The sequence below is a fragment of the Melospiza georgiana genome, chromosome 17, assembly GCF_028018845.1.
Source record: "Melospiza georgiana isolate bMelGeo1 chromosome 17, bMelGeo1.pri, whole genome shotgun sequence".
Classification (NCBI taxonomy): Eukaryota; Metazoa; Chordata; class Aves; order Passeriformes; family Passerellidae; genus Melospiza; species Melospiza georgiana.
Window position 1 is genome coordinate 15294926 of NC_080446.1, and position 7931 is coordinate 15302856.

Below are 7931 nucleotides of genomic sequence, written 5' to 3' on the forward strand. Positions count from 1 at the left end.
CCCGGGCCCGCCCCCGGCGGGGAGCAGTTGTCTGTAGCCGGCGGAGCTTCCCAGTCCTGTCTGTAGCCTCAAGAGTAGGCCACTGACAGCTTTTCGAGAGCAGTCGAGCTGTCCCCTGGACCTGCTGTGGCGGCAACAGTACGGAAGAAAAGGGTGTCGGCAGAGCACTGAATCATGATTTTAAAGGGTTAAAAGTTTAGCTGACGGTTAGAACCAATTCATATTGAAGTTAGATACACCAACAATAGGTTAATGATTATTAGATGCTTAAGGTAAAGCTAATTGTTATGTTATGAGCTCATTTGTAGAAAGAAGTGGAGCAATTGAACCATTATAGGAACGTATTGAAACCAGTAGAACAATGTCCAGCGCCAGGACTCTATGTTAATCCATCACGAAGCAGAGGGCCCTGGATCATGCCAGAGGGTTACAGAGACCTGACAAAGACCTTCCTGACTTCATCTCTGGGACCACTGACCCAATTCAAGAGAAGAATTGTGCACGCATGAAAGACTAATAACCTCATTTTAATACAAAACAGAGATGGGAAGTGCTGGAGTTATGCATATGTATTATTTTGGGAAATAAATAGAAGGCCAAGTACCTTGTATCACTGGCCAGGGGCTATGTACAAATCATGAACAGGATGGAACTGCTAGGAACACGTCTTGAGCTGTATCATTTTCCAGCATATGTCTCATTACATGATTATGACAATGGGAAGATGCCATCAGCTCCCATCCCAGGCAGCCGACCAAGAATTTAATGTTACAACTTACTTTCTAAGTTTTTGACCAATCACACAAAGTAAAAGTATACTGACAGTAGTTCCATCCAACCACTATAAGCAGAAATGTCACTTAAAACAATGCTTACTTATTTCAAATACAATACCTGCTAGTAAGCTTTAAAACGCCATAGACAGAGCTCCATTATTAAGCTTGGAACTTCCTGACATCTGCCTAGATATACTTTTCTGCAGCTTAGGGAGTTATTCTAGACAAACGTTAATAAGAGACAAATGTTCTATTTGTCCTCACTTTTCTATATCTTAGATAATTTTTCTGCGGACCAATCTTATGGTTACTGCTTAGCTGGAATCACAGTTCTGCTGTCACTGAGGCCTGCCTTTTGTGGCTTTTCCAAAACTCTCTGATTTTATGGATACCCACACCTACCGCCCCACTGTCTGCAAGTGTGACTGGCAACAAAGGAAAGCCATTTTCCATGAGAAAAAGAAGTCCTTTCACCAGGGTCTGGGTATCAAACAAAAGGTGGCGTCTGGGGCTTTACAGATTTGCAGGATCCTAGTTGCTGGCAGCTTTAGTTTTGGAGAAACCCAACAAAGTTTTCTAATTTTAAGCTTGGCACTGCCCTGTCGGCCCAGGCGAGCGGCTGCAAAATGGAGGGATTTTTCTGTGGGACAAAGAAGTCCTTTCCTCAGCGTCTGGGTATCAGTTGAAAGGTGACTTTTAGGACTCTAAAAGCTTGCAGGGTCCTATTTGCTGGAAGCTTTAGTTTTGGAGAAATCCAACAAGGCTTGCCCATTTCCAATCTGGTGCCGCCCTGTTGAGCAGGGCAATTGGCTGCAAACACAGGCCATTTTCCATGGGAAAAAGAAGTCCTTTTGTGGGAGGAGGGGACAGGGAAGGTGGGGTGGGAGCGCCCTGGGACGACTCTAACATCAATCACCTCTAACCCACTCCTTCCCTTCTGGAAAATTCCCCATTCCCCACTCCCCTCTTTGGACCTTGCCCCAGGACCACTCTCTCCCCCCATTCCTATAGGTGTACCCCCGATCACCCTGCCTTGTCCCCTCCTCCTTTCCCCACTGGTTAAATGGTACCCCGACCCCACCTACCCTCTCCCCTTTAAAAACCCTGGTCCCACCCCGGTTGGGGGCTCGAGCTCACCCCGACACCGGCTCTCCCCTTGGAGAAGGCTTGGCATTGTATTTAGCAAGCAGAGCAGAAAATGCAGCTTTATCTTTTGCGCTAGAGTTTTCAGTCATTTTGTGACCAAAACCACAACAGGGAGGTGCAAACTTAAGTTAGACAATCTCACAGCCTTTGCTGTGTTCCCCTTTGCTTCCCTGGCTGGGTGAAGAGACAAAATCTGCCTGGGAGGCTCTGCTTCCTTCCTTCCTTCCTTCCTTCCTTCCTTCCTTCCTTCCTTCCTTCCTTCCTTCCTTCCTTCCTTCCTTCCTTCCTTCCTGACAGTCCAAATTCACACATAAACAAAAACAATTTCCCCTTTTGCACTAAGAGATCTTTTGGGAAATTCTAAAGACAGAACCCTCAATAGAGTATGGGGGTGTATTTCACCTGGGCGCGTGCAATTTGTGGGAAATTCAAAGAGCTTTTGTTGCTTTCCAGTTCTGTTCAACCCTTTCGGGATGAGGGAGAAGGTGTGGCTGAAGCAAATCATCTTTCCCCTGTTACAGACTACAAACAGCCCTGTAGACCCTTCTGTCTATCATAATTCTGCCCATGATGCCGATTTAATGTCACAATCTGCTCATACCAATGGGGGTGGTGATGGTTCATTAACTGATCTTGGAGTGCAACAGACAACATGGAAAGGGGATTGCAGTACCAATCAAAACAAATGCACCTTTATAGAATGACCACAGCAAATGCATGAAAGGAATTAAGGAGAGGAAAAGAATAGAAAAGAGAGGGAAAAAGAGAGAGGGACTTGTCCTAGGTTGACTATATGATGCTTTTATCCCCAATCGTCTTGTTCTGTTTATGCTGAATAATAAGTTTTGCACCTTTAAGGCTTGTTGTAGAGAGTGAAGGGAGGGAGACAAGAAGCGTGCAGTTTGTTTTCAGACACTGCACTCACTCCTCCACATTCCTGCTGCTGGACTGTGTTGTCTGTGGATGAACAGACAGCGGGACAGAGCTCTCCTTTGCTTTTAGTTAGTTTTAGCTTGCTGAGGCAAATAAGTTTCCTGGACTGTGCTTTTTTTTCTTTTTTCCCTTTTCTTTGGACCTCTTGAAACCTGCTCTGGACTGAACACCCAGCAGAGCACTGGCAACTGCACCTGTGGCCCACCAGGCCAGGCCTGGCCCATGACATTTCCAGTGCTGGAGGGACTGATAAGAGACTGAGTGAGCTGAACTGAAACCCGGGGAGGGGACTTTCTCATTTTGTTATCTCTTTTGGAGCAACAAGGTAGTTTATTGTTTCATATTGTTTGGGTTTTATTGTTTAATAAACAGTTTTTTTCCACTTCTTTCCAAGGAGCTATTTTCTCCTGGACCGGTTGGGGGAGGAGCCAAATGAATCTGCTTTCCTAGAGGAACCCCTTTGTGGGTTTTCTCCAAAATTTGCCCTGAACCAGGACAGGAGTATAGCGACCAAACTTGGAGAGACTAAGTCCTCATAGTCCAGCTGGTAGAGTTTGCCTACTCATGTCGGGAAAATCTCAAAGTCCTGGTTAACTCAAGATTCTATTATAGTAGATTTCTAAGGGGGGAAACAGATCTTGAAATGGCTGAGGGGGAACAGATACATTCAAGAAGAAGAATGTATTGAAATTGCTGAGGGGGACAAAGGTATTGAAGACGGGTACAGACAGTCCACGTTCTCAGCAGGATATGTCAATATCAGCAGTGAGTGGGACCCATTGTTTCAGGACTGCTTTCTATGGGAAACCAGTCTAGGTCCAGTGAACACATCTGTAGCCAAGAATTAGCAGGCATCCTGCTTCAGTCAGGCCAGCACCCCTGGATCAGAATTACGGGGGTCTCAGTTTCAGTCCTTGATAGAGGGGCTTCAGTTTCCGTCCCTCACGGTGGTTGTGGAGCAGATGAAGGACTTTTCATGGGGGGGCTACCAAAATTGCCTCAGCAAGTTCATCTGGCCGAGAGGTGGGAAAATTCCTGGCCTATTGTGGCGAAGCAGGTGCAAGCATATGGGCTGCATTGCCCCTTGGCAGGCCATGCTAGAAGCAGTCACTGTAGACACAGCTGTGAACAATCACTTGGCAGGCCAGAATTCTGCTCAGGGGTCTCAGGATTTTTGGCGTTCATCCACCAGCAGCAGGCCAGAACTCCCATCAGCGTCTTTAGGGTCGCAGTATCTTTCCTGGGAATGGCCGTGAGGCAAATGAGGGGAACTTCAGACCGTCTTTCACACATACCAGAAAATCTATTTACTAAAATGGCCAAAAAGAATGCATAACATTTAGAATTGAGGGAAAAAAAAAACAAACAAAAAAACAACAACAAACTCAAAAGGTTAGAGCAATATCATTCTAGAGAATGGCATGTATTTATGAAAAATACAAAAAACTTCTACTTTCAAACGCACCTACAGATCACCATTTTGCATTTGGGTTTTTTTTTTGTTTGTTTTAAAGCTCTGGCACTTATCTGATTCCTTTTTGAGCTAGTTCAGCTCATTAATCTGGTAAGAAAGCAGCTAAAAATAAACAGAAAAACCTATGAGGAACAGGATGCCACTTCAGCCATGTTGTAGGGAAGCATTAGGTCAGCCTTCTGTGTTGTAGAAATATGTCTGTCATATATGAAAATCAACACATAGCACTATCTTAATTTGGACTTTCTCATTGCTACTGGGTTCCTGAATGATCCAGATGGTTTCAAACCAAACAACAGCCAGCCCTCTAAGATACTCCCCTAACTATTCTAATGGAATAACTTGATCAGGTGAAGAGCTTGCTATGCAAAAGCTGAATATGATGTCAAGAATGCTTTGTTGCGGATTACCATTGTTTGGGATCATTTATCCCTTACCCTCCCATGTAGTATAGGAAAAAAATTAAGTAGCCACAAGGCTTTTACAGCTGTTCTTGTATTTTGGGATAGTAAGGACTTAGGGTAGTAAACGAAACTGTGGTGTGTTTTACTATTGACTTTATCACTGTTTCACTTTGAATTAACTGCTTTGTATTTTAGCTTACCCATCAGTATAATGAGAAGAATAATATCTTTCTTCCTGCCCAAAAGATGTTGAATTATGCCAGTGAATTATGCCAGTCACGGACTTAAAAACAAAAACCATTGTGATTGACAGGAAGTATTGGCATGCTACAAGGTAACTGTAGTGAGCTGTGTTTCCTCCTCAGCTTCACTGTGATAGTAGAATTTTAATTAGCAGTTCCAAAACTTTGTCTTAGCATAGTCTGGTGACATATCTCAGTAGAGCAGTGTCCTAGGGTGACTTTATGATGCTTGTATCCCCAGTCATCTGTTCTGTTAATGCTGGATGTTATATTCTCTGTCTTCAAGACTGGTTCTGAGAGCGAAGGTGGGGAGAAGAAGAAGCACGGAGTTTGTTATCAGAGACTGCACTCACTCTTCTAAAAGCAACACTGCTCCACATTCTGTGCTGCACTGTGTTGTCCGGGCACCGACAGAGCAGAACAGAGTGTTTCTTTGCTTTTCAGTTGGTTTAGCTGGCTGAGGCAGAGTTTTCCCTGGACTGTCTTTTTTTCTTACCCTTTTCTTGGAACTGTTCAGACCTGCTCTGTACTGGGACCTGGGGAGCACTGAGATCTTGCACTTTGTGGCCTATGGGGGCCTACTCTGGGCAGCAGCCTTTCCCAGTGCCAGAGGGATTGATAACAGAGCGAGCATCCACAGGAGAGACTCGGAATTTGTCTTCTCTTCAGAGAGGCGATTGAGTTTTGTCATCTGGTATTGTTCACTTTTTGTGCTGGGGAGTGCTTTGCCTGTTAAATAAACAGGTTTTTTCCACTTCTCTCAGAGGAAATTTTTCACAAACCAGTTGAGGGGAGGGGCTGTGTGGGTGGGCTTTCTGGGGGGGTGGGCCCCTGAGACATAAACCTTAAGGAATTTAGGGATTTTAGAGGAGCTGAGGTTTTAGTTAGAGATAAGCCTTATTAGAGTTTATCAAAATAAATTGGTAGGCCTTGATGAAGTTAAGAGTTAGTAGTTATCTAATAACTGATTGCTTGTCAACATAATGTTTGGTTAGCTGGGTTTATAATGAAAAATATAGAAACTGATAAATAGCTTTTAGGAACATAAGACAATTGTAGGCCTCCTCTGTTCTGAAACCAATTGAAGATGGGGAATGGGAGTTCTACCAATGGGTTCATTTGTCATATTTGCATTGAAAATGTAGAAAGTTCAGAACGAGGAAGACTTCATTTATTTCCTCATTTTCGGACACCTCCCCATGAAAGGGACCACTGACTCATTTTGAGGAACAAACTAGTCATGCTTAATAGCTTTTGAACCAATTACCATACAAAGTGGGGAATGGGATGTACCAAAATTATGAATATGTACTTGTATTTTGGGTATTCAATACTTGTATAGCTAAAAGGACTCTGTAATCACCTGTAAATCACAGTGTGTATTTGGGAGCTATCCCACACACTGCCCGGTGTTGCAATAAACATGCACTTTCTAACTTTAAACTGTTAGAGAGTCTTTGTCTGTCACAGTTGGATATCAGTACTAGATCAATATTTTTAATAAATCACCTCTTCTTGAGGTTTGCTGCCAAGTTTGCCCTAAACCAGGACAAGCAGTATATGTGACTTAGAGAATGATGGAATCACTTTGGTTGGAAAAGACCTTAAAGAACATTGAGTCTAAATGTAATTAGCAAATACAACCATCAAGATATGTTTTGCTGTCTGAAGAGAACATGGTTTATCTGGTAAGCTTTGCAAGTATTTGTGTCATCACAAGCATGCATGTCCAATGCATTAGATAGGTATATAATAAGAAACCTGTGCAAATCAACAGAATGATTCTCAGGGTAGGATATTGGGATGATTCATCCTTGTTCCCAACTTTGTCCAAATAATTATTTTTATAAAGTATTGTTACTCTTTTGACAGTTCTTATTGCATTACTGATATTTTTGGCATAGGAATGCCGAATGAGTTAATTCACCTAGTTTTTCAAATAAAGACCAAGATTTAGTGTTGCTTAAGCTGGAGGCAGAAATATTTAAATCCTCCAGCCTCCTTCTTAGTACCTAATTTCTATTACAAAATTAGTGCACAATCTAGTCTCTTAAAGTCCCGGTAGCTCAGTTTATACCGACAGGGTGACATTAGTAGGGCTTACGGGATGCTGCACACAGAAGCCCTCAGGGTGCACCTCTAGCAGACAGTAATTCCATGCAGTTGGACCATCCCAGTGCTGACTTTGGATCACCAGAAGAGTAGAACTAGAGAGATTTGATAGAGAGCTCTCTGGAGTAAGTGGCCTGAAGAAGACAGCAGAAATCCCATCTGTGTGTTTGTACAAATAATTTGAATGCCATTTACAGAAAAAGATCTTCAAATCGATCTAGCTTTTTCTGCAGATTATTTGTCAACTCCATGCATTACATGGACAGTTTCACTGAGCATCTGAAACACAACTGTGTTTAAGTGGATTGATTCAGGGTTGGGAAGCAGTGAAATAAAGCTTTTCAGGAATAGCTGACATCCAAGTCCCACAGAAATTTATCTATTTTTAATGTCCAGATGCTTTTTAAAATAATGGCTGACCATTTAGCTATGTAATAGTTTTAATCAGAAATATGAAGAAAATTTTAAACTCACATCTTTTATAGTTTGAATGTTTTTCTCCATTTCTTTCCTGGTTTCCAATTCAGTTATACAAATCATATGATTAGGTAATGAGAACTCATGCTGTATAAAAATATTTCATGCTATACTTCCAAGTCAAGGCCATGTTTTTCCTGGAACTGTTAAAAAAAAAAAATTCTACCTGGATTCTCTCTAGCCCCCACTCATCATTATATGAAGATCATTTAAATATTATATTTTGACTTTATATGGTGCAATTATATCCAGAAATTCAAAGCTCTACTGTTAGGTTGTTTATATGGTTTTCTGGCACTTCTAACTTCCCACAAACACTCTTTACAGCTATATATTTTTGCAGCAAGGCGTCACAGGGGTCTGTGAG